The sequence below is a fragment of the Aegilops tauschii genome, chromosome 2, assembly GCF_002575655.3.
Source record: "Aegilops tauschii subsp. strangulata cultivar AL8/78 chromosome 2, Aet v6.0, whole genome shotgun sequence".
NCBI lineage: Eukaryota > Viridiplantae > Streptophyta > Magnoliopsida > Poales > Poaceae > Aegilops > Aegilops tauschii.
In genome coordinates, this window is record NC_053036.3 from 602,848,669 (window position 1) to 602,872,636 (window position 23,968).

Consider the following 23,968-nt stretch of genomic DNA (forward strand, 5'->3'; position numbering starts at 1 on the left):
ATTCTGAGATTGTGCAGTTTCCATCGTTGTTACTGTCGTGGTCAGACCTCCGTCGGTTGCCGCCGACCTGCCACCGGAGTCGGAAGAGGCGGGGCGGCACGGGCGTGGCAGCGATGGCGTACGTTCAGTAGTTTGTACTAGCGGCAAAATGTTAAGAAATGAACGAACTGAATTATCTGAATCAAGAAAAGAAATGTTGAACCAGTAGTTTCTACTAGCTTCAGAGTTCAGACCATCTTTTACCAGGACAATGACACCTACTACAGACTAATAAATCCAGATGACAATGACACCTACTACAGACTAATAAATCCAGATGACAATGGCACCTACTACTGTTCCCATTCAACACTTTTTACTTTTGTATTTACAGGACTACAACAGTTTCAGACAAGCCCCAGGCTAACAAAACCTATCATGATATCCCTTTTCCAAGCATGATCAGATTAGCACTCCATTAAAGTAAGACTCCAAATATCATGTTCATGTAGTAAGCACTATGGACACCAACATCTGTGCATTGTGCAAAACAGATTAAAGACCACCAGTACATTTCGTGACAAAGAGATCTGTAGGAAGCAGATCAACAATCTAAATCTCAGACTTTTCCAACATAAAAATAACAAGACCAATAATACAGGTCATGTACAAAACCTGAAAACAATACAGCTCACATGCAGAAACTAGATTAATTTAAAATTGTAGGAACCTGAATTTTGTTCACAGGCTAAACCAAACAGAAATCACAATTTTCACAGGTGAGGTTTGAAAGAGATTAATCAACTGATTCGTATATTTAAGTTCCATAGTTTTAACTAGCTTTGAACACACACAAAAAGGTACTGGTGTCCAATTGCACCAAGTAGAGGTACTGAACTATCTGAATCAAGTTTTAGTGTAAAATGTTACTTATAAAATTTGTCCCCACAGTAACCAAAACCAAACAAAAAAGATCATGGTCAAGCAGCAAAGAGTATCTACACAAAAATCTGTACGAACCTGAATTTTCTTCACAGGTTTAATCAAACAAATATCACAATCTTCTATGTTAAGGTTGAAAAGAGATTAATCAACTGCTTTTTTTTAGTTAAGTTGCATAATATTTGCTAGCTTTGAACACATTTTTTTTTTACTGAAGGCAACTGGCACCAAATAGAGGAACTGAATTATCTAAACCAAATAGGACAGTAGTATGAACTAACACTTCTCATATCAAGGTTGAGTGAAAAATGTTACTCCTTACCTGTGAAATTTGTTCACCCAATAACCAACTGGTCCACACCAAAACCGAACCAAAAAGATGATGGCCATGCAGCAAATAATATAATCTCAATTTCTGGAGAACCACCAACAATCCAAGTAAGAATAATCATGGACTAAATTGTACTCCCTCTGTAAACAATATAAGAGCATTTAGATCACTACTTTAGTATTCTAAACGCTCTTATATTAGTTTACAGAGGGAGTACTGTGCAAATGAAGAAGCTGAATCGAGAAGGGATTATATCATCCAAACAATCACGAAGTTCTAGGTTGATGAGTAGTTCAACACCACTTCGAGAAGATCTGACCAGATGATAATAACAGTTGACCATAACGAATCAAATCAGCCATGAACAGAAACCAAACCTCTCCAGCCTTGATTCATCTCTGCAGAACTACTACCCTCCTGCTTCTACTGCAACTAAAGGAGAACATACACACATACCAAAAGCAAGATCAACTGCTACAATAAGAATTAATCAGGACACTGAATCCACCTCCTATTAAATGATGAATGATGAAACTCATGAACTCAAATCAGACCTTCCTCAAACCCCCTTCGACATGATCTCCACATACCAGATTCAGTCCTGCGCAACCAACACATGGAGGCCAACACAAATGAATCGAACAAACCACCGAAAAGGCACTGACCTGACTCAGTTAAAGAGCAAAGGTTTGCCCACGAGACCAAACCTCCTAAATATATCGTGCAATCGACAGGCACAGAAGACCAACACATGGATCAAGGGTACATATAATGGACCGAACCTAGAGAGATATATCGCAAACCATACGATTTAAACAGATTCCAACTCACTACCAGAGTACCAGTGATGGTGCAGAAAACCGTCAGTGACCCAGTTAGGGTGCAGACCGTAGTCAGAAGTAAAGGGAGTTCGCACGGGGGTTTTACCCAGGTTCGGGGCCTCATGATCGAGGTAATACCCTACTCCTGCTTTGTTTTGGGTTGATGTGGGAGCACTCGTGCGAGGGGGTTACAAGTGGAGGATGATGAATGCTATCAGGGTCTGAGCAATGGAACAGATGCCTCGAACTACCCCTAGCCTCGCCTTATAAAGGGGAGAGAGCTAGGGTTGATAGGGGTCCTAACTGACCTCAGTGTGAGAGCTTCTTGGCTTGCACACCAAGGATAAATTTTATCTCCAAGCCTAGACCCCTGGACCAATCGCTGGGTAAGGATGCCGCTAGGCCTCTTGGGCCCTGAAGCCAGCCAAGTCTCGAGCTTCCCGGCGGACGGGCCACCCTCGGTATATTGTACCGTCAGTAGCGGCCGAGCTTGTCTGGAGTTGTGGAGCCTTGCTGCCTTGAGAACGAAATCTAGGCAGGCTCTTTTTCAGTGATGGAGACAGTCTAGCTCTCGGTAGCCCGACCTCAAAATCTATGTACTTGGCTATCGCGCGGCCCCCAGCGACGCATCTCTGTTGCTTCGTAGCTCCTGATTTTGTGGTGCCGCGATCTAGCAGCTTTGCATCTTTCACCTTCACGGCTTCGCAGCCCGCGTCTTTGCAATGATGCGGCTTCACGGCTGGATGGCCTCCAGCGTCGCGTCTTCGCAGCTTCATGGCTGCACGGCCTCCGGTGGCAAGTCTTCTTCAAATCATTTATTGCTAGCCATAGGAACCTAGGCGTCGCTGCCACTGGCTTTGTCACATCCCGTCATCACTGTCAAAAGATAGGGAGATGGCCAGTCGGTTCCGCTTTGACCGCTGCATCATGATGATAATGGCTGGATCTCCGCGCCCACATCCTGCGTAGTGGGAAACCACGAAGGAAATGGGGCACATGTCGACCTACCGAAGCCGTTGCTTGGCTTTCCCGGTGGGATATAAAGAGGGGGGAGAGAGACATTTCCCCACTTCCTCTGTTCCTCTCGCAGATCCCGCTACTACTTCTCCCTCCCCTGTCGGAACCGCCATTGTCGCAAGCTCTTGCTCCTCGAGCCCTCCCTTTCTTTCCTTCTCCACCCAAGCCAGCCGCTGATGGTGCGAGGCGAGGGAGAGCGCGGTCGAGGTCGTGGCCGGACCGTTCCCAAGGCCACCACCGCTGACGAGCGGAAGGACAACGCTTCCGCCAACGAGGACGCGGGCGAGACCACAGGCAAGTGGTTCTCCACTGCGTTGGTTCAAGACGACTTTCTGCTGCCTTGGGAGGTACTTCAATGGAGGACGGCGGGGCCGTGGCCATCCTGGCACCAGCCGGCACAAGCGAGTGTTGCACCAGCAGTTCTTTTGTCGAGGTTTGGCTTTCCCGTTGGACAGCTTTGTGTGCGGGCTTTTGTTCTCCTACGCGTGTCAGTTGCATCATTTGACACCCAACGCCATTCTCCACATCGCCAACTTCATCACCCTTTGCGAATGCTTCCTTGGGACGAACCCGAACTTCGAGTTGTTTTGATACTACTTCATGGTGAAGGTCCAGAAGAATGGCGATGATATCCGCGACCTTGAAGGCGCCAACCTCCAGCTCCGGCTTGAATCGGACTACTTCAAGATTGCTTTGGCGAAGTCAGTCTGCAACTGGCATAAGGGTTGGTTCTATGCTTCGGGGCTCGCAAGAGATCTGCCACCCTTCATCAATGAGCCACCCAAGCGTCTGAGAGATCTTGGAAGCCGATGAAGAAGACATCCAGCAACGCCCGGGGGCTGATCGATCGCGGGCTGACCGGGGAGCAAGTCTTGAAGACGTGGACTCGCGCGGCGAGTCCAGCCACTCGGGCTCACCCCATGTATCTTTACATGGGGCCTTAAGATCCGACTCAAGCAACGACACGAGAGCTCAGCAACGACGAGCTGCGAGCCCGCATCGACACCCTAAGAGATCTAGGGCCAAACAAAATTCCGCTCACTGTCATAATGGAGCCTTTTAGTGCTGCCAGCCCTCAAGTGAGGTAAGGAGCCCGGGGCCGTGTGGCCTTAAGATTCATAGTGGCTTTTCTTTCTCTTCTTCGTCCTGCCTTGACTTGTTGATGTTTGTAGTAGTTCGTGGCTTTCGCCGCCTTGCTATCCGTACCTTTGCTGCTCGGGCAAGCTCTGAGCCCAGCGATGGCAGCACTGCTCGAGCTGGAGCCAGTGAAGGTGACTGCGGCTAGCCGCGCTCCTCCTACAAAGGGGAAGACCGCCGCACCGCCTGAAGAGGAGGAAAATGACGATGGCGGCAACGAGGAGGAAGATGAATCTTTAGAAGGTGAAGAATATGATGATGCCCTTGAAGAACCTTATCTCTATGCATATCTGAGAGTACCCAACCCTACATATGCAAGGGATACATACAAGGTGAAAGCTGAGAACAAATTAAATAAAGATAGTTCATCCAAAATAGATTAACAAATAAGTTGCTCCCGCCAAGCCATATTTAGAACCACCAATAATCCAAGTAAGAATCATAAGGGACTAAATTATACTATGCAAACAAGAAGTAATCAAAAGGGATTATATAATCCAAATAATTAAACTCCAATTCAACACCAAAACATCATCCAAGAAGATCTGACCAAATAAAAGAACCGTTGAACCATAATAAATCAAAATAGCCATTAACAAAAGCAAAACCACTCCAGCCATTGATTCATCTCTACGAAACTACTACCGTCCGTTTCTGTGGCATCCAAAGATGACATACATACATACCAAAATGAGATCATCGAAGTCAAATTAGCCATTAACAAAAACAAAACCTCTCTAACCATTGATTCATCTCTACGTGACTACTACCCTCCGTTTCTCTGGCATCCAAAGAAAACATACATACATATATACCAAAACGAGATCATCGAAGTCTACCAACCCTATAATTCCAATTTTCAAAGAACACCAACAAATCAAAATCAGAATTCATGACAAAGTTAAACCCTGAAGAAAAGAAAAGAAATAGGATAACTATAATCCTAACTCATCATGAAGACACTCCCGTTAAGACGTATAATCCAAGTTTCTAGGCAAAAGGACACAAATGCAAACCAGAATTGTTGAAAACGTAGACGAAGAAGAAATTAAATAGGAGAGATCATACAAACAAAGATTAATAGCAGATAAGTCGCTAATGCTTAAACATATGTGATAATCCAAGTTTCTAGAGAACCTCAAATAATCCAAGTGAGAATCGTCAAGGACTAAAATTTGATAAAAAAAAACAAAGAAGTAATCAAGAGGGGATTAACATCCAAACAGTTAGGAGGTTCGAAGAGTGATCCAAACAACAGTTCAACTAAATAAGACGCAAACAAGAAATCTTTTTTGCAATTTTTGGGTTTTGCAACTTAAAACACAAAGGTGAAAGAAACAATAAAAAGAAACAACAAAGAACAGCCAAAAAGAACAACCCAAAGAAAACAAAAGAACAACGAGAGAGGAATATTTTTTGATTTTCAGAAATATAAAAGGCAAACTCAAGGAAACACAACAGAAATATTTTCGGAATTTTTGTTTTTTTCTCAAAGAAGGCAAACAAGAACACAGAGAGAAGCAAAGATAAAAGATTTTCAAAGTTTCAATGAAGAGTCAATCAATTAAACTTTCAAAGAAAAAGAGCGAGATTTTTTCCTTTTCTTAGAGAACTTCAAAAGAACAAAAGGACAAAGAAATCTTTTGGGGTTTCTTTTAGAAAGCAAACAACAAACAAAAGAAAAATAGGAAGAAAAAAAATCAAAAAGAACACTTCAAGCACTTAACGCTCAATAAGACGCAAACAAGAATTCTTTTTGGAATTTATGGGTTTTGCAACTTAAACACAAAGACGAAAACACGACAAAAAGAAAACAAAGAAAAGCCAAATGGAACAACCAAAAGAAAACAAAAAAACAACGGAAGAGAAATATTTTTGGATTTTCGAAAACATAGAAGGAAAAAAACTTTAAAAACACAATAGAATTTTTTTTTGGAATTTTGGTTTTTTCTCAAAGGCAAACAAGAACGTAAAGCGAAGCAAAGATAAAATATTTTCAAAGTTTCAACAAAGAGGCAATGAAATAAACTTCCAAAGAAAAAGCAAAACGAACGAGGAAATATTTTTGTTGTTTTCTCAAAGAACTTCGAAAGAACAAAAGGACAAAGAAATATTTTAGGGTTTATTTTAAAAGAAAACAACAAAACAAACAAATAAAAGAAAAAATAGGAAGAAAAATAAATCAAAAAGAACACTTTAAACAATTGACACTCAATAAGACACAAACGAGAAATCTTTTGGAGTTTTTGGGTTTTGCAGCTTAAACACAGAAACGAAATAAACGACAAAAAGAAAACAGCAAAGAATGCCAAAAAGAACAACCAAAAGAAAACAAAAGAACATCAAAAGAGAAATATTTTTGGGAATTTTGGAAACATAAAAGGCCAAAAAGAACTTAAAGAAACACAACAGAAATATTTTTGGAACTTTTGTTTTTTCTCAAAGAAGGCAAACAAGAGCGTAAAGAGAAACAAAGATAAAATATTTTCAAAGTTTCAGCAAATAGGCAATCAAATAAACTTTCAAAGAAAAAGCAAAACAAACGAGAAAATATTCATTTTGTTCTCAAAGAACTTCGAAAGAACAAAAGGACAAATAAATCTTTTGGGGTTACTATTAAAAGCAAACAACAAACATCCAAAAGAAAAATAGGAAGAAAAAAACAAAAGAACACCTCAAATAGTTGACACTCAATAAGAGCAAAAGAGAAATCTTTTTGGAATATTTGGGTTTTGCAACTTAAACACAAAGACAAAAGAAATGATGAAAAGAAAACAGCAAAGAAAAGCCAAAAAGAACAACCAAAAGAAAACAAGGAAAACAAACGAACAACGAAAGAGAAATGTTTTTGGATTTTCGTAAAGATAAAAGGCAAAGAAGAACTTAAAGAAACGCAACAAAAATATTTTTAGAATTTTTGTTTTTCTCGAAGAAGGCAAACAAGAATGTAAAGACAAGCAAAGATAAAAAACATTTTTAAAGTTTCAACAAAGAGGCAATAAAATACACTTCCAAAGAAAAAGCAAAACGAACGAGGAAATATCTTTGTTGTTTTCTCAAAGAACATCAAAAGAACAAAAGCACAATGAAATCTTTTGGGGTTTCTAGAAAACAAGAAAGAAACATACAAAAGAAAAAATAGGAAGAAAAAAGAACAAAAAGAACACTTTGAACATTCGAGACTCAATAAGATGCAAACAAGAAATCTTTTTGGAATTTTTGGGTTTTGCAACTTAAACACAAAGACGAAAGAAACAACAAAAAGAAACAGCAAGAAAAGCCAATAAGAACAACCAAAAGCAAACGAAGGAAAACAAAAGAAAAATGAAAGAGAAATATTTTTGGATTTTTTGAAATATAAAAGGCAAAGAACTTAGAGAAACACTACTGAAGTATTTTTGGAATTTTTGGTTTTCTCAAAGAAGGCAAACAATAACGCAAAGAGACAAGCAAAGATACAAGATTTCCAAAGTTTTAACACAGAGGCAATTGGATAAACTTCCAAAGAAAAAGCAGAAAGAATGAAGAAATGTTTTTGTTGTTTTCTCAAAGAACTTCAAAAGAAAAAAGGGAGAAAGAAATGTTTTGTGGTTTCTTGTAAAAGCAAACAAATAAACAAAAGAAACAATAAGAAGGAAAAGAACCATAAAGAACACAAAAGAACGAGATCAAAAACCAAATGAAGCCAAACAAGAAGAACCAGAAATACATTTGGGTTTTCGATCTTTAACAAAACACCTACTTCCTACTACTAGTTTCATTGCCCAGTACTCCTTTGTCAACCTCTTCAGTTGAGACCCTGACTACACCGAAGGTTAGGCGACGTAAGTATCTACTAGCGGCTTCTTTTGGTTCAACATTAACAGGTTTTGCTACTAATTTTTCTTGTACCGAGTGACCACCTTTTACACAACCAGGTACATCTCCATGGATCCTTGGTACTGGATGTATTTTCATATAACTTACGATTCTTCCAGTTTGTCAGCCATTCGACCTCCAGATTCTCATGTTCATGTTCTGATTAGAATCCTCACACTGATGCTCTACTTGGTGTTGGCCCTCGACGTTGTAATTCCCAGGTCCTCTTGGTGCTTATCTGGCTTATCCTTCCCTTTGCTGCCACCGCCGCCAGTCTCTCTGCCTCGGTTACTTTGTTTACCGGCTCTTTTGGAATCATCTTGGTCACTTGTGTGGCTCTAGTCTCTCATCCTTAGTTCGACATGGTCTTCTTGGATCTGTCTCTGGCGGTGTGTCTTTAGGTTGTCAGTTTGTCGGCTTAGCAAACAGGTTAAGTTACATTATCCTCATAGCGAGATTGTGTATCATCGTCCTTCTGATCTTGTTCACTTCGATGTTTGGGGTCCAGGTCCCTTTGCCTCAAAAGGAGGACATCGCTACTATATTATCTTTATAGATGATTTCTCTCGACACACATGGATATATTTTATGCTTTTCTTCTATTGAGGTCTTATCTATCAGTAAGAAGTTTGCCGCCATGCTTCATACCCGGTTTTCCACTCCTATCTATGTCTTCCATGCAAATTTTGCTTGCGAGTTTATCAATCATTTATTGCGCGGATTCCTTGCTGAGCAGGGCGCACTTTCTCAGTTCTCTTGCCGTGGTCCTGATGCTCAGAATTGTTTGCTAAGCATCGTCACCTTCTTGAGGCAGCTTGTGCATTGAAGATCAACGCATCTCTTCCACCTTATTTTTGGGTGGAGGTTGTTTCTGCATCCACCTACCTGATCAACAGTCATCCTTCCTTGCTTTGCAGGGTGATATTCCTCTCGAGTGTCTTTTCGAGTCTTCCTTACTTTTGATGAGCCTCGTCCTTTCTATCCACGTCAATTCTGTCCTTCAGCCTCTGTCATTGAGGATATTTCTTTCCTGGCTTTTGCCGATACTGTATTGCCCTTGTCCATCCATTCCAATGTGTCTTCCTGTACAACTATTGTAGACCCCACGTCATCGTCACCTGGGGCTTCCCAACCTCGTTCGTCCCCTAAGGCTTCCCAGGCGATTCATCCTCATCCTCTTCTTTACTAAACTAGTTGTCCACATCTTGTGAATTCTTCTGATGCGTCATCTTTCGATGAGCTATCTCCCTCGACTACTATGTCTCCTTCTGTTGACAACGCACCTCCTCCAGCTCAACCTACTTATGGCTTCTACGCTCGCCCGCTTCCACTTATTGATTGCTATGGGCATTCTAGCGTTGCTCTTCTCAATACGACTTAACGTGACGCCATGTTCATCCCGAACATCGACATGTGATGGCAGAGGAGATTGCTGCTATTGAACACACCGACGCGTGCGATCTCATTTTCCTTCCTCCCATGCTCATCCCATCACCTGTATATTGTAAGTAGGTCTACAAGATTTAGACTCTAATGATTATCTTGCGTTAGAAAGCTCGTCTTGTGACATGTGGCTTTCAACATGAAGATGGCTATGACTACGATGAGACATTTGCTCATATGGCTCACATGACCACTCTTCGTGCACTTCTCCTGTGATATTTGTTCGCCACTAGTCTGTCTCTCAGCTTGATGTCAAGAATGTCTTTCTTAATGGTGAGTTGCATGAGAAGGTATACATGTAGCCACCACCTAGATATTTTTTCCTGATGGCACGATCTGTCGTCTTTGTCGCTCTCTCTATGCCTTTAGCCTCTCGTGTCCGGTTTGAGTGTTTGTCTCAGCGATGACTGCAACTAGTTTTTGCCAAATGCTTATGATTTGCACTTTATAGCATCTTTCAGCTCAGGGTCAAACTTTGCTTCTATATGTTGATGACATGATCATCACTGCCAACAACTCTGAGTGCATTGCCTTTTTTGAAGGTTTGTCTTAGTGAATAGTTTTTATGTCTAATATTGGTCCTCTTTGTTACTTCCTTGGAATTGAGGTTTATTCTACCTCTGATGGCTTTTTAATTTCCTAAGAGAATTCATTCAGTATCTTCTTGCTCGTGCCGCTCTTAGTGATAGTCAGTATTGACGCTGCCATGGAGCTCAACGTCCACCTTTGTGCTTCTGACAATGAGCCTTTGTTTGATCTGACGCGCTACCGTCATCTTGTTGGGAGTCTTGTATTTAGATGTCACTCGTCCAGACATATCACGTTCTCATTCTAAGTCAGTTTGTCACTACTCCCACTTTAATCCACTTTGAGTCACCCCCCTGCGGTTCTACAATATCTTTGTAGAACTACCTCTCACCGTCTCTCTCTTATTCCTATGCACAAGTTCGCTCGTCCCTTTGTACTTACTGTGTTTTCTTGATGGTTTTCTCATTGCCCGAAAGACAAAGAAACAGACTACGCTTTACAATTTGAGTGCAAAGGCTGAGTTGCAAGCTATACCTCTATTGACAACAGAGGTGACTTGGTTACGATGGTTCCTTGAGGATTTTGATGTTTTTGTCACTAGGCCTACTCCTCCCTTGTCAGACAGTACAAATGCTATCAATATTGCGCACGACCCTGAAAAGCATGAACTCACCGACCATATTGGTGTTGATGTGTCCTATCACTCACGTATTGCCCTCTTCCATTCCAATGTGTCTTCTTGTACTATTGCCGTAGACCCCATGTCATCGTCACCTGCGGCTTCCCCACCTTGTTCATTGCCTAAGACTTCCCCGATGATTCCCCCCAATCCTCTTCTTTACTGCACTAGGGTCCGCATCTTGCAGATTCTTCTAATGTGTCATCTTTCGATGAGCCATCTCCCTCGACTATTATATCTCCTTCTGTTGGCAATGCACCGCCTCTAGCTCAACCTACTTATGGCTTCTGCGCTCGCCCGCTTCCGCATATTGATCGCTATGGGTATTCTAGCGCTGCTCTTCTCAATACGACATACCGTGACGCCATGCTCATCCTGAACGGCGACATGCGATGGCAGAGGAGATTGCTACTCTTGAATGCACCGGCACGTGGGATCTCATTTCCCTTCCTCCCTATGCTCATCCCATCACTTTTGTATCTTGTAGGTGGGTTTACAAGATTTAGACTCTGATGGTTCTCTTGCGTAAGAAAGCTCGTCTTGTGACCCATGGCTTTCAACAGGATCATGGCTATGACTAAGATGAAACATTTGCTCATATGGCCTACATGACCACTCTTCTCACACTTCTCGCTGTGATATTTGCTCGCCACTGATCTGTCTCTCAGCTTGATGTCAAGAATGTCTTTCTTAATCGTGAGTTGCATGAGAAGGTCTACATGTAGCCACCACCTAGATATCTTTTTCCTGATGGCACGATCTGGCGTCTTCGTCGCTATCTCTATGCCTTTAGCCTGTATCGTCCGAATTGAGTTTTCTGTTTCAGCAATGACTGCGACTAGTTTTTGCCAAATGCTCATGATCTACACTGTATATCCATCTTTCAGCTCAAGGTCGAACATTGCTTCTATATGTCGATGACATGACCATCACTGCCAACAACTCTAAGTGCATTTGCCTTTTTTAAGGCTCGTCTTAGTGAATAGTTTTTATGTTTGATATTGGTCCTCTTTGCTACTTCCTTGGAATTCAGGTTTCTTTTGCCTCTGATGGCTTCTTTATTTCCCAAAGATAAGTACATTCAGTATCTTCTTACTTGTGATGCTCTTAGTGATAAGGTCACTGTTGACACCTCCCACTCTCATCCACTTGAGTCACCTCCCCCTGTTCTATGATATCTTTGTGGAACTACCTCTCCCCGTCTCTCTTAATCCTATGCTCAAGTTCACTCGTCCCTTTCTACTTACTGTGTTTTTCTTGATGGTTTTCTCATTCCCCGAAACACAAAGAAACAGACTACACTTTTCCCTTTTGAGTGCAGAGGTTGAGTTGCAAGCTATAACTCTGCTGACAACCAAGGTGACTTGGTTACGACGGTTGCTTGAGGATTTTGGTGTTTTTGTCACTAGACCTACGCCTTCCTTGTCAGGCAGTACAAATGCTATCAGTGTTGCGCATGACCCTGTGAAGCATGAACTCGCCAAGCATATTTGTGTTGATGCGTCCTTCGTGTGCTCCAATGTGCAAGATCAGATAATTGCTCTTTAGTATGTGCCTTTCGATTTACACTTGGTCCGTTTCTTCACAAAGACTCAGACAGAGCATAGCTCACGGCTTCCCTCTCTCTCCAAACCCGGTGTCGTTCATTAACGACCTTGAGGATTTTGGTGTTTCTATCACTACATTACTCTTCTCTTATCACACCATACAGTATATGTGCTATCAGGATTGCACCTCACCATATGAAGCATGAGCTCACCAAGCATATTAATGTTGATGCCTCGTTCGTGCATTCGTGCACTCCAGAGTGCAAAATCATATTTTTACTCTTCAATATGTGCCTTTTGATTTACACTTGGTTCGTTTCTTCATGAAGGCTTAACCGGAGCACAACACGGACTCTCCAAACCCACCCACACGGCCCAATAGTTGTGACACCTCACTCAAGAAGCATGTCATGTCATCCCGAGTAGTAGATCCACGTGCAAAACCCGGATCTGCCCACAACCGCCCGCCGTCGCGGCTAATGCACAAGCGTAGGGTGGATGATGCATTTCTCCTCTCGGTGCCCTCTTCCGGCCTTCCTCGCTCCCCCCATCGTCATCCCCTCACCGCTCAACTCCAGGTCCAAAAGCTAAATGGCGGCGGCGGTCCGCTCCCGACGGCTTTTTCACCCCTCCACCACACCCCCCGTGCATGCTCCGCTCCCTGTCAGTCCGGTTGAGCATCCTTTGTCTAGCTACAAGTTGCTCTGTCGCTGTATCGATCCCACAAACCCGTGTTCCCGCGCCATAGCCGAATGCTCAAGCACCACCTATCGGCGAAGCAAGAGCAGGGGCAGTCGGCACCACAATGTCTAACCAACTGTTCAAGAATTCACCCGATTAATCAGGTAATTGGCCAGTTCATCGCTACTCATCGGGGCCGACTCGAATAACACATATTCATCGAGTTAACTTGCTAGGTCGATTAGACCAACTAATTTGTTGTCAAGCTGATTAATCGCTGCTGGCCTGTTAACTTGTGGGCAAACAAAGCCTAATTATTTGGCCCATAAACCCTCCCACTCCTAAATAGCTAGGGTTTAGAACCCCTCCTGCTCCTCTCATCCCCTCCCGACCTAGATGGCGACTAACCAGGTCCTCGCCGGCGTGCTGCCACTTCCCCTCCTCCCCTGTGTGTCGCCGCTTCCTCTTCTCCCTCTACGCGCCACTACTTCCCCTCCTTCATGACCTACCACCTCCGGCAACCGGCCTGTTCAGATGCCCAGCGCGGAGGCCGTCACCTTCCCTCTGTCTGTCGTCATCGTGTGGCCACCATCTCTCAGAGTTGCAACACAGGCAGAAATTAGCAAAAAATGTTGTTGTATACATGTTTGTTGATGACTTTTGATGCCCACATGGATGATTGTTGTTGTATACATGTTTGTTGATGACTTTTGATGCCCACATGGATGATTGTTGTTGTATACATGTTTGTGATCTATTGAGAAAAGAAAATGGTGCCATTTGCCTCCTATTTGCAATGTAGATTTTCCCTCCATGCAAAATTTGCTTCTATTGAGTTGAAAATTCCACCAATTAGTGGTTGACCGATTAATCCAGTTAATAAACCGATTCAATGATTAATCACTACTCCCAAGCTAAGCGAGAAGTTACCAGTTAACGATTTCCTCAACATTAGTCTAACCCACAGTACGTGTGCACAACGCTACCTGCCACCGGGGCCAAGGGCCACCAAAGGGAACATGGGATGCAACATCAAGTCCGTGGCACAAAACCTGCAACCAGGGGAAGGACGCCAAACCGGATCGAGGAGGAACAGATATTACACAACTTCGACACCTACTTATTTTAGTTTTTATTCATAGCCTTGTGCTTCTTTGTCAACCTCTTCAGTTGAGCCCCTCACTACACTCGAGATTACGCGACTTCAGTGTCTAGTAGCTACTTCTTTTGGTTCTCCGGTTTTGCAGGTTTTACTATTGGACAATTTGTACAAAAGAGAAGACGAGGGAAATATTTTTGGTCTTTTCATTAGTTCAACAATAAAGCACATAAGAGCCAATCAGAAATTCGTTCACTTCAACACTTAAAACGAGAAAATCTTTTTGGAATTTTTAACTTTTGCAACTTAAATAAACGCAAAGACGAAAGAAACAACAAAGAGAAAACAACAGAAAAAGCCAAAAAGAACAGCCAAAAAAACAAAGGAAAACAAAAGAACAACGAAAGAGAAATATTTTTGAATTTTCTGAAATATAAAAGGCAAAGAACTCAGAGAAACACAACAGAAATAATTTTGGATTTTTTGTTTTTTCTCAAATAAGGCAAACAAGAATGCAAAGAGAAGCAAACATAAAAGATTTCCAAAGTTTCAACAAATAGGAAATCAAATAAACATCCAAAGGAAAAGCAAAAAAGAACAAAGAAATATATTATTATTTTCTCAAAGAACTTCAAAAGAACAAAACTACAAAAGGACAAAGCAATCTTTTCGGGTTTCTTTTAAAAGCAAAGAACAAAAAACAAAAGAATCAATAGGAAGCAAAAAAAACACTACAAACACTTAAGACTCAAACGAGAAATCTTTGTGGAATAACAATAGGAAGAAAAAAAACACTACAAACACTTAAGACTCAAACGAGAAATCTTTGTGGAATTTTTGGGTTTTGCAATGTTTTTTTGAACGCCTGCAACTTAACACAAAAACGGAAGAAACACCAAAAAAGAAAACACCAAAAAAATGCCAAGAAGAACAGTCAAAAGAAAACAAAGAAAAAACAAAAGATAAACGAAAGAGAAATATTTTTGGATTTTCTAAAAAATAAAAGGTAAAGAAGAAGTAAGAGAAACACACAGAAATGATTTTGGAATTTTTGGGTTTTTCTCAAAGCAGGCAAAGAGAAGCAAAGGAAAAGGATTTTCAAAGTTTCAACAAAGAGCCAATCAAATAAACATCCAAAGAAAAAGCAAAAAGAACGAGAAAGTATTTTGTGGTTTCCTCAAATAACATCAAAAGGATAATAAGATAAAGAAATCATTTTGGATTTCTTTTAAAAGCAAACAACAAACAAACAAAAGAAAAAAATAGGAAGCAAAAAAACATTTCAAACAACTAAGAATCAATAAGACGCAAACAAGAATCTTTCTAGAATGTTTGGATTTTACAACTTAAACACATAGACGAAAGAAATGAAAAAAGAAACCAGCAAAGAAAAGCCAAAAATAATAACCAACGGAAAACAATGACAACATTTAAGACTAAGACACAAACGAGAAATCTTTTTGGAATGTTTGGGTTTTGCAACTTAAACACAAAGACGAAAGAAACGGCAAAAAGAAAACAGCAGAGAAAAGCCAAAAAGAGCAACCAAAAGAAAACAATGGAAAACAGAAGAACAACAAAAGAGAAATATTTTTGGATTTTCTAAAACATAAAAGGCAAAAAAGATCTCAAAGAAACACTTCAAAAATATTTTTGGATTTTTTTCTTTTCTCAAAGAAGGCAAACAAGAACGCAAAAACAAGCACAGATGAAAGATTTCCGAAGATTCAGCTAAGACGAAATCAAATAAACTTTCAAAGAAAAAGCAAAAGGAACGAAGAAATATCTTTGTTGTTTTCTCAAAGTACTTCAAAAGAACGAAATGAAAAAAGAAATCTTTTTGGGTTTCTTCCAAAAGCAAACAACACACAAACAAAAGAAACAACAGGAAGTAAAAAAAACACTACAAACACTTGAGACTCAATAAGATGCAAATGAAAAATCTTTTTGGAAATTTTGGGTTTTGCAATTTAAACACAAAGACGAAAGAAACAACAAAAAGAAAACAACAAAGAAAAGTCAAAAAGAACAACCAAAAGAAAACAAAAGAACAACGAAAGAGAAATATTTTTGAATTTTTTGAAACATAAAATGCAAATAACTCAGAGAAACACAACATAAATAATTTAGAATATTTGGTTTTTCTCAAAGGCAAGAAAGAACGCAAAGATAAAAGATTTCCAAAGTTTTAACGAAGAGGCAACAAATAAACTTCCAAAGAAAAAGCAAAGAGAACGAAGAAATAAAGAACTTCAAAACACCAAAAGAACAAAAGGAGGGTTTCTTTTAAAAGCAAACAACAAACAAACAAAAAACAATAGGAAGCAAAAAAAACCAAAGGAACACAAAAGAAAGCGATCAAAAACCAAATTAAACTAAACAAAGAAGAACGAGAAATATTTTGGGGTGTTTGATCTTTAACAGAACACCTACTTGCTACTTCTAGTTTCATCGCACAATACTTCTTCGGCAACCTCTTCAGTTGAGACAATGACTACACTAGAGATTAGGCGACTTCCATGTCTACTAGCTGATTCTTTGGGTTCTCCATCAATAGGTTTTGCTACTGATTTTTCTAGTACCGAGTGACCACTTTTACACAACCAAGTACACCTCTATGAATCCTTGGTACTGGACGTATTTTCAAATAGTTTATGATTCTTCGAGTTTGTCAGCTATTCGACCTTCAGATTCTCATGTTCATGTTCTTACTGCTGATGGAACTTCCCTCCAAGTCGACAATCGAGGCACTCTTATTACTTTGTCTTTTCATGTTATTCTTTTGCTCATATTCCTTGGCCCATGCAGCTCATTTCAGGTGGTCGGATTGTCGACTTTGGTTGTACAGTCATTCTTTAGTTTAACTCTTGTTCTTATTAGGATCCTCAGATGGATGCTTTACTTAGTGTTGGCCATCGTCGTTGTAACTCCTAGGCCCTCTAGGAGCTTGACTTGTTTAACCTTCCCTTTGCTGCCACTGTTGCCAGTCCCTCCGCCTCGGTTACTTCGTTTACTGTCTCTTTGTGGCATCATCGTCTTTGTCACTTATGTGGTTATTGTTTCTCATCCTTAGTTCGAAGTGGTCTTCTTGGATCTATCTCTAGCGATGTGTCTTTAGACTGCCAGGTTTGTCAGCTTGGCAAACAGGTTTAATTACTTTATCTTCATAGCGAGACTATGTCTCATCCTTTCTATCTTGTTCATTTTGATGTTTGTGGTCGAGCTCCCTTTGCCTCAAAAGGAGACCATCGCCACTATATTATCTTTATACTACCTACGTCCGAAAATACTTGTCGCAGAAATGGATAAAAATAGATGTATCTAGAACTAAAATATATCTAGATACATCCATTTTCGAACGGAGGGAGCATATGTTTTCTCTCGACACACATGGATATATTGTATGCTTTTCTTGTAGTAAGGTCTTATCCATCAGTAAGAAGTTTGCCCCCATGCTTCATGTCGGGTTTTCCACTCCTAATTGTGTCTTCCATGAAGATTTTGCTTGCGAGTTCATCTATCATTTGTTGTGCGGATTCCTTGCTGAGCAGGGCACACTTTCTCAGTTCTCATGTCGTGGTCCAAATGCTCGGAATGGTTTGCTGATCGTAAGCATCGTCAACTTCTTGAGGCGGCTTGTGCATTGAAGATCAACACCTCTCTTTCACCTCACTTTTGGGTTGAGGTTATTTCTACTTCCACCTACCTCGTCAACAGTCAGCCTTCCTTGCTTTGCAAGGTGACATTCCTCTCGAGTGTCTGTTGATCGTTCTCATGGCTACTGAGCGCTTTGTGTGTTGGGTCCTATCGATCGGCGAATGCGCATTCCTCAGGGTGTGACTTTTGACGAGTCTCGTCCTTTCTATCCATGTCCATCCTCTCCTTCGGCCTCTCCCATTGAGGATATTTCTTTCCTAGTATTTTTCGATATAGCTATCACTCATGTTTTGCCCTCCTAGATCCATTCCAATGTGTCTCCCTGTACCTCATCATCACCTGCGGCTTCCCCACCTCATTCATCCCCTAATACTTCCCCAGTGATTCTCCCGCATCCTCTTCTTTACTACACTAGCCGTCCGCATCTTGTGGATTCTTCTGATGTGTCATCTTTCGATGAGCCATCTCCCTCCACTACTATGTCTCCTTCTGTTGGAAACGCACTACCTCCAGCTCAACCTAGCTTCTGCGCTTGCCCGCTTCCACCTATTGATCACTATGGGTGTTCTGGCGCTGCTCTTCTCAATACAATTTACTGTGATACCATGTTCACCCAAATGGCGGCATGCAATGGCAGAGGAGATTGCTGCTCTTGAACGCACCGGCACGTGGGATCTCATTTCCCTTCCTCCTCATGCTCAAACCATCACTTGTATACTGTAAGTGTGTCTACAAGATTTAGACTCTGATGGTTCCCTTGCCTTACAAAGCTCGTCTTGTGACTTGTGGCTTTCAATAGGAACATGGCTACGACTACGACAAGACATTTTCTCATATGGCCTACATGACCACTCTTCACACAGTTTTCGTTGTGATATTTGCTCGCCACGGGTTTGTCTCTTAGCTTATGTCAAGAATGTCTTTCTTAATGGTGAGTTGCATGAGAAGGTCTGCATGTAGCCACCACATAGATATTTTCCCCTGATGGCATGATCTGCCGTATTTGTCATTCTCTCTATGCCTTTAGCCCTCGTGCACGGTTTGAGGTTTTTGTCTCAGCGATGACTGCAACTAGTTTTTGCCAAATGCTCATCATCCTGCACTTTATATCCATCTTTAAGCTCGTGGTCGAGCTTTGCTCCTATATGTCGATGACATGATCATCACTACGAACAACTTTGAGTGCATTGCCTTTTTGAAGGCTCGTCTTAGTGAATAGATTTAATGTCTGGTCTTGGTCCCTTTCACTACTTGGAACTGAGGTTTCTTCTACCTCTGATGGCTTCTTTATTTCCCAAGAGAAGTACATTTAGGATCTTCTTGCTCGTGCTGCTCTTAGTGATAAGGTCACTGCTGAATCTTGGTCCTCTTCACTACTTCTTTGAGATTGTTCCTTATTTCCTAAGAGAAGTATATCTAAAATCTTCTTGCTCGTGCTGCTCTTACTGATGAGCGCACTTTTGAGACTTCGAGTCAACGTCCACCTTTGTGCCCACCTTTGCTCCCTGCCAGTCTGGATGGGCATTCTTTGCCTTGTTGCGGGCTGCTATGAGTACTGTCTCAATCCCACATCCCGTGTTCCCTTTATGTGCGACACCATAACCGCACGCTCGAGCACCACCAATGGTGAGCAGGAGCTCGGACAGTCGACGCGTACCTGGTTTATGCACGGGACGAGCCGAGGACAGGCGCTACCTAAAGTCAAGGCCAAGGGCGCAGTAGGAGAACCTGGGGTGCTTAATCAAGTGCGTGACCCACAACCCGCAAACAGGAAAAGAACGCCAAGCCGAATCGGTGGGGTACGAAGAGTGCATAGGCACGTGGGATGCTAGATCAAGTCCCTCTGCCGCCACCATCGCCAGTCTCTGCCTTTGTTGCCTTGTCTACCAGTTATTTTCAGGATTGGCATCATCCCCTTGGATCACTTGTTATCTCTCATCCTTAGTTCGACGTGGTCTACTTGGATCCGTCTCCGATGATGTCTCTAATCCACGGTCCAATTACCTTATACTCATAGCAAGACAATGTCGTCATCCTTCCGACCTTGTTCAATATGATCTCAGGGGTCCATCTCCCTTTGCCTTCGGTAGTAACTTCTCTCGACACACCTGATATACTTTATTTCTTCTTGTAGTGAGGTCTTATAAGCCTTTTGCTGCCATGGTTCACACTCAATTCTCTACACCTATTCATGTGTTCTATGATGACTCTGGTGGAATCCTTTTTTAGCAGACTTTGGTTCTCTTATCCTGGTGCTCATGCTAAAAATGGCGTGGTTGAGCACAAGCATCGTCACCTTCTTGAGACGACTCGTCCGTTATGGTCACCGCATCTCTTCCGTCACACTTTTGGGTCGAGTTTGTCTCCACTTCTATCTATCTCATCAACCTTTAGCAATCCACTGCTCTGCAGGGTGACGCTCCTTTCGACCGTCTATTTGATCATTTATTCGGCGCTTCAATTGTTTGGTTGTGTTTGCTACGTCCTTGCCCCTCGTGAACGCACCAAATTGACTTGTCAGTCTATTGAGTGTGTCTTCTTAGGATACAACGATGAGCATAAGGGATATCATTTTGGGATCATGTTCATCGTTGTATGCCTATTTCTCGGGATATGACTTTTGTTGAGTCCATCTTCTTCGGCCTTTTAGGTGGAGTATATCTCTTTCCACAATTTTCCCGACACTCCTACCACTTCTATTGAACCCTTATCCAGTCATCGTACTGCTCCTGCTTCTCTGATTATTGTAGAACCAACGCCATCATCTCCTATAATTTCCTCACCTCACTTATCACATGATACTACACCTTCATCACCGGTGGCTTCCTTGTCTCCATCACCTGAGTTTATCCCGATGATTCCAACTCGTATTCTTCCATCTTTTCCTAATTTCTATACAGGACGTCTACGTGTTGTGGATGCGTCTACCGATGTGCCATCTTCCCCGTCTCAGCCTACTTATGGCTTGCGTCCTCGTCCGCTTTGGCCTATTGACCGCCTAGGTCTTCCAAGCATTGGCGATGTTGTTCTTGAGCCAACTTCTTATTGTGATGTTGTTCATACCAAATGGCACCTTGTGATGGCAGAGGAGACTACTGCTCTTGAGCGCATCGGCGCGTGGGATATTGTATATGTTCCTCCTCGTGTTTGTCCCATCACTTGGTGGGTCTACAAGGTTAGGACTCACTCTGATGGTTCTCTTGGGCGTTACAAAGCTCGAGTTGTGGGTAATGGCTTTCAGCAGGAGCATGGTCCTGATTACAATGAGACTTTTGCTCACCACTGTTTGCACACTTCTTATTGTGGCCTCTGTTCGCCACTGATCTGTTCTAGGCTTGATGTTAAGAATGCATTTCTTAATGGTGAGCTGCTCCTTATGACATGCTTTCTCGTCTTCGTCACTCTCACTATGGCTCTAAGCAAGCCCCTCACACCTGGTTTGAGCGTTTTGCCTCTATGATGGCTACTGCTGGTTTTCATCGAGTGCTCATGATCCGACATTGTTTGTCCTCCTTTCTATTCTTGGTAGGACTCTTCTTCTACATGTTGATGACATGATCATCACTGACGCAGACAGTGAGTATATTGCCTTTGTTAAGGCATGTCTTAGTATGCAGTTTCTTATGTTTTATTTTGGCCCTCTATGCTACTTTCTTGGGATTGAGGTCCCTTCATGCTGAAAAATAATAATTTAGGATCTTCCTACTCACGCTGCTCTTACTAATGAGCGCATGTTGAGACTCCCATGGAGCTCAATGTTCACCTCCCTGCTACTGACGTTGACCTACTGTCTGATCTGGCGCTTTATCGACATTTTGTTGTGAACCTTGTCTATCTGTCTCGCACTCGCCCGAAAGAAGAAACAGACTGCAGTGTAGTGCCCCCCGTTCGAGTGCACCTCCTCCTGCGGCGCCGTCGCTCCACTTTTCTACTCTACCCTCAACTATATGCTCTGCGGCATTGTCGTCGTGGCTAGGATGGTGGCAAACTCGCTAGCACCAATGCCTCTTGCACGATGTTGCTAGAGCCTTCATCCTCTCAAGTGGCATAACACTCCCATGGAGCTCAACATCCACCTTTGTTTGATCTGACACGCTATCATCATCTTGTTGGGAGTCTTGTCTATTTAGATGTCACTCGTCCAGACATTTCATATCACGTTCTCAGTCTAAGTCACTTTGTCTCTACTCTCACTTTTATCCACTTGAGTCACCCCCTGTTCTACGATATCTTCGTGGAAATATGTCTCACCGTCTCTCTTCTTCCTAAACTCAAGTTCGCACGTCCCTTTCTACTTACTGTGTTTTCTTGATGGTTTTCTCATTGCCTAGAAGACAAAGAAACCGATTGCCCTTTTCCCTTCTAGTGCAAAGGCTGAGTTGCAAACTATGGCTCTTTTGACAACAAAGGCATATGATGGTAGCTTAAGGATTTTTTTTCCTATCACTACACCTACTCCTCTGTTGTAGAGTACAGGTGTTGTCACTCACCTACTCCTCTGTTGTCAGAGAGTACAGGTGCTATCAGTATTGTGCACGACCCTGTGCAACATAACTCACCAAATATATTGGTGTCGATGCTTCCTTTGTATGCTCCAATGTGCAGGATCAAATAGTTCCTCTCTCTCTTCAGACTCAGTTTTGTTAATCCACCATTAGCTAGGGAAGGATTTTATTCTCTAGTACTCCCTCCATTAACGATTATAAGATGTTCTAACTTTTTTCTGAATCAGGTGTACATAGACACGTTTTAGTGTGTTTTGTTCACTCATTTCTGTATGTAGTTCATATTAAAATATCCAAAATATCTCATAATAGTGAACAAAGGGGGTATACTTTTATACTTAAAAGAAGGAATTCACCCTCGCCCTTTACGGTCATCCAGCCGGGCATAGCTCCCCCATGTGGCCTCCGCCCCGAACATACCTCCCCCTAAACATGCTCGAGTGCACTCTTGCTCCTTTTCTAGACCACACACCATACTCTAGATTCTCTCGACCGAGATCCTTATTTAGTAGCAGTATGGGACTAAAACATTGCACATTATTTTTGCTTCCCTGGGTCAAATGAGTGGTCGGCACCTCCTTCTGCAATGCCGTCATCCACCATCCCGTTGTACCCCCTGTTGTGGCCTTGTCGTCGCAACAAGGATGGTGGCAACCTCACTTGCGCTGATGTCTCTCGCGTGACGTCACTAGAGCCTTCATCCTCTCAAGTGGCATGAATGGCCGAAGGGGACACTGTCGCCATGGCTGCTGGCATTCCCTTCCTTGGATCGTGAAGTGATTGGGAGTGAGACTAAGGGAAATATGGGAAATGAGACGATTACTAGCGTATTAGGGGAATGAGGCCCAAACAAAACCGCTGAGATGAGTTAGTCCCACTACCAAAATGGTAGGTGTATTCTTCAACAAAGTGGGGACACACTTTTGATGGAAACAAGACCGGGTGGGATATTGTCGTACTCTATCAATCTGAAATAATAATCTGTTTTTTTCTTGGCAAACTTTAACCCCTACTTTCAAATAATAATTTGACCCAAACACTAAACTAGCGTTGACCATAAACTTTTATACATCACACCATATTTTTAGAATCTACTAAGGCGTATGAGAAAAAGGGATAAATCTACACACGTAATTTACATGTAACCGTTATAATTATATCGTTTTAGAAATGCTATAGGTAGGTTTGGCTAAATGTCTAGGCCCGTGTCTACACTCTATAACATCATATGTTTGTAAAAGAAACATTACAAAATACGCAAGCCTATATAGCAGCTAGTCTCCTACAAAGAAACATGCTTTTCTCTTTTGGAATAATAAAAGACCATAACCTTTTTTTTGCAGGGGAAATAACCGTAAACTTAACAGTCAACTAAACAGCAACACAACTAAGGAAATGAAAATATAATAACAATATACATAGAATAAGAATGTGTGAAATAGATAACCATGTCGTAAACATCAGTTGTGGACAAATTTAGGGTGGTTGATAAAACAGAATCATTACCTTTGAAGCAGAATTGAGATTTGGTCATTCCAGAGTTCCAATAATTATGTAGAATGAATCAAAACTGACACATAACTGAGTGTAACTGGTTGGGTGGTGAGCTGATCTAGAGGTGGGGTTGCGACTGCATCAGCTGGAGCCTCGGACTGTCGATTTGGACAAACCGATTTAAATGCAACAGCAGCAGCTCCCACAACGCTAGAGAAATTTTCACTATCTGCAATATCATTAGAAGCAT

General features: G+C 41.9%; 1 long non-coding RNA gene across 5 annotated transcripts in view; it reads right to left on the bottom strand.

The window, feature by feature from the left end:
- LOC120973804 (uncharacterized) overlaps positions 1–23,968 on the bottom strand; it is a 30,608-nt gene that overhangs the window by 3,403 nt on the left and 3,237 nt on the right. For 2 of the 5 annotated variants that reach the window (XR_012203431.1, XR_012203433.1), the window contains exon 3: positions 1–23,947. This is a non-coding gene — a long non-coding RNA (uncharacterized lncRNA). The remainder of the gene's footprint in view (positions 23,948–23,968) is intronic. The other 3 variants (XR_005769262.3, XR_006670693.2, XR_012203432.1) reach the window with 3 other exon arrangements.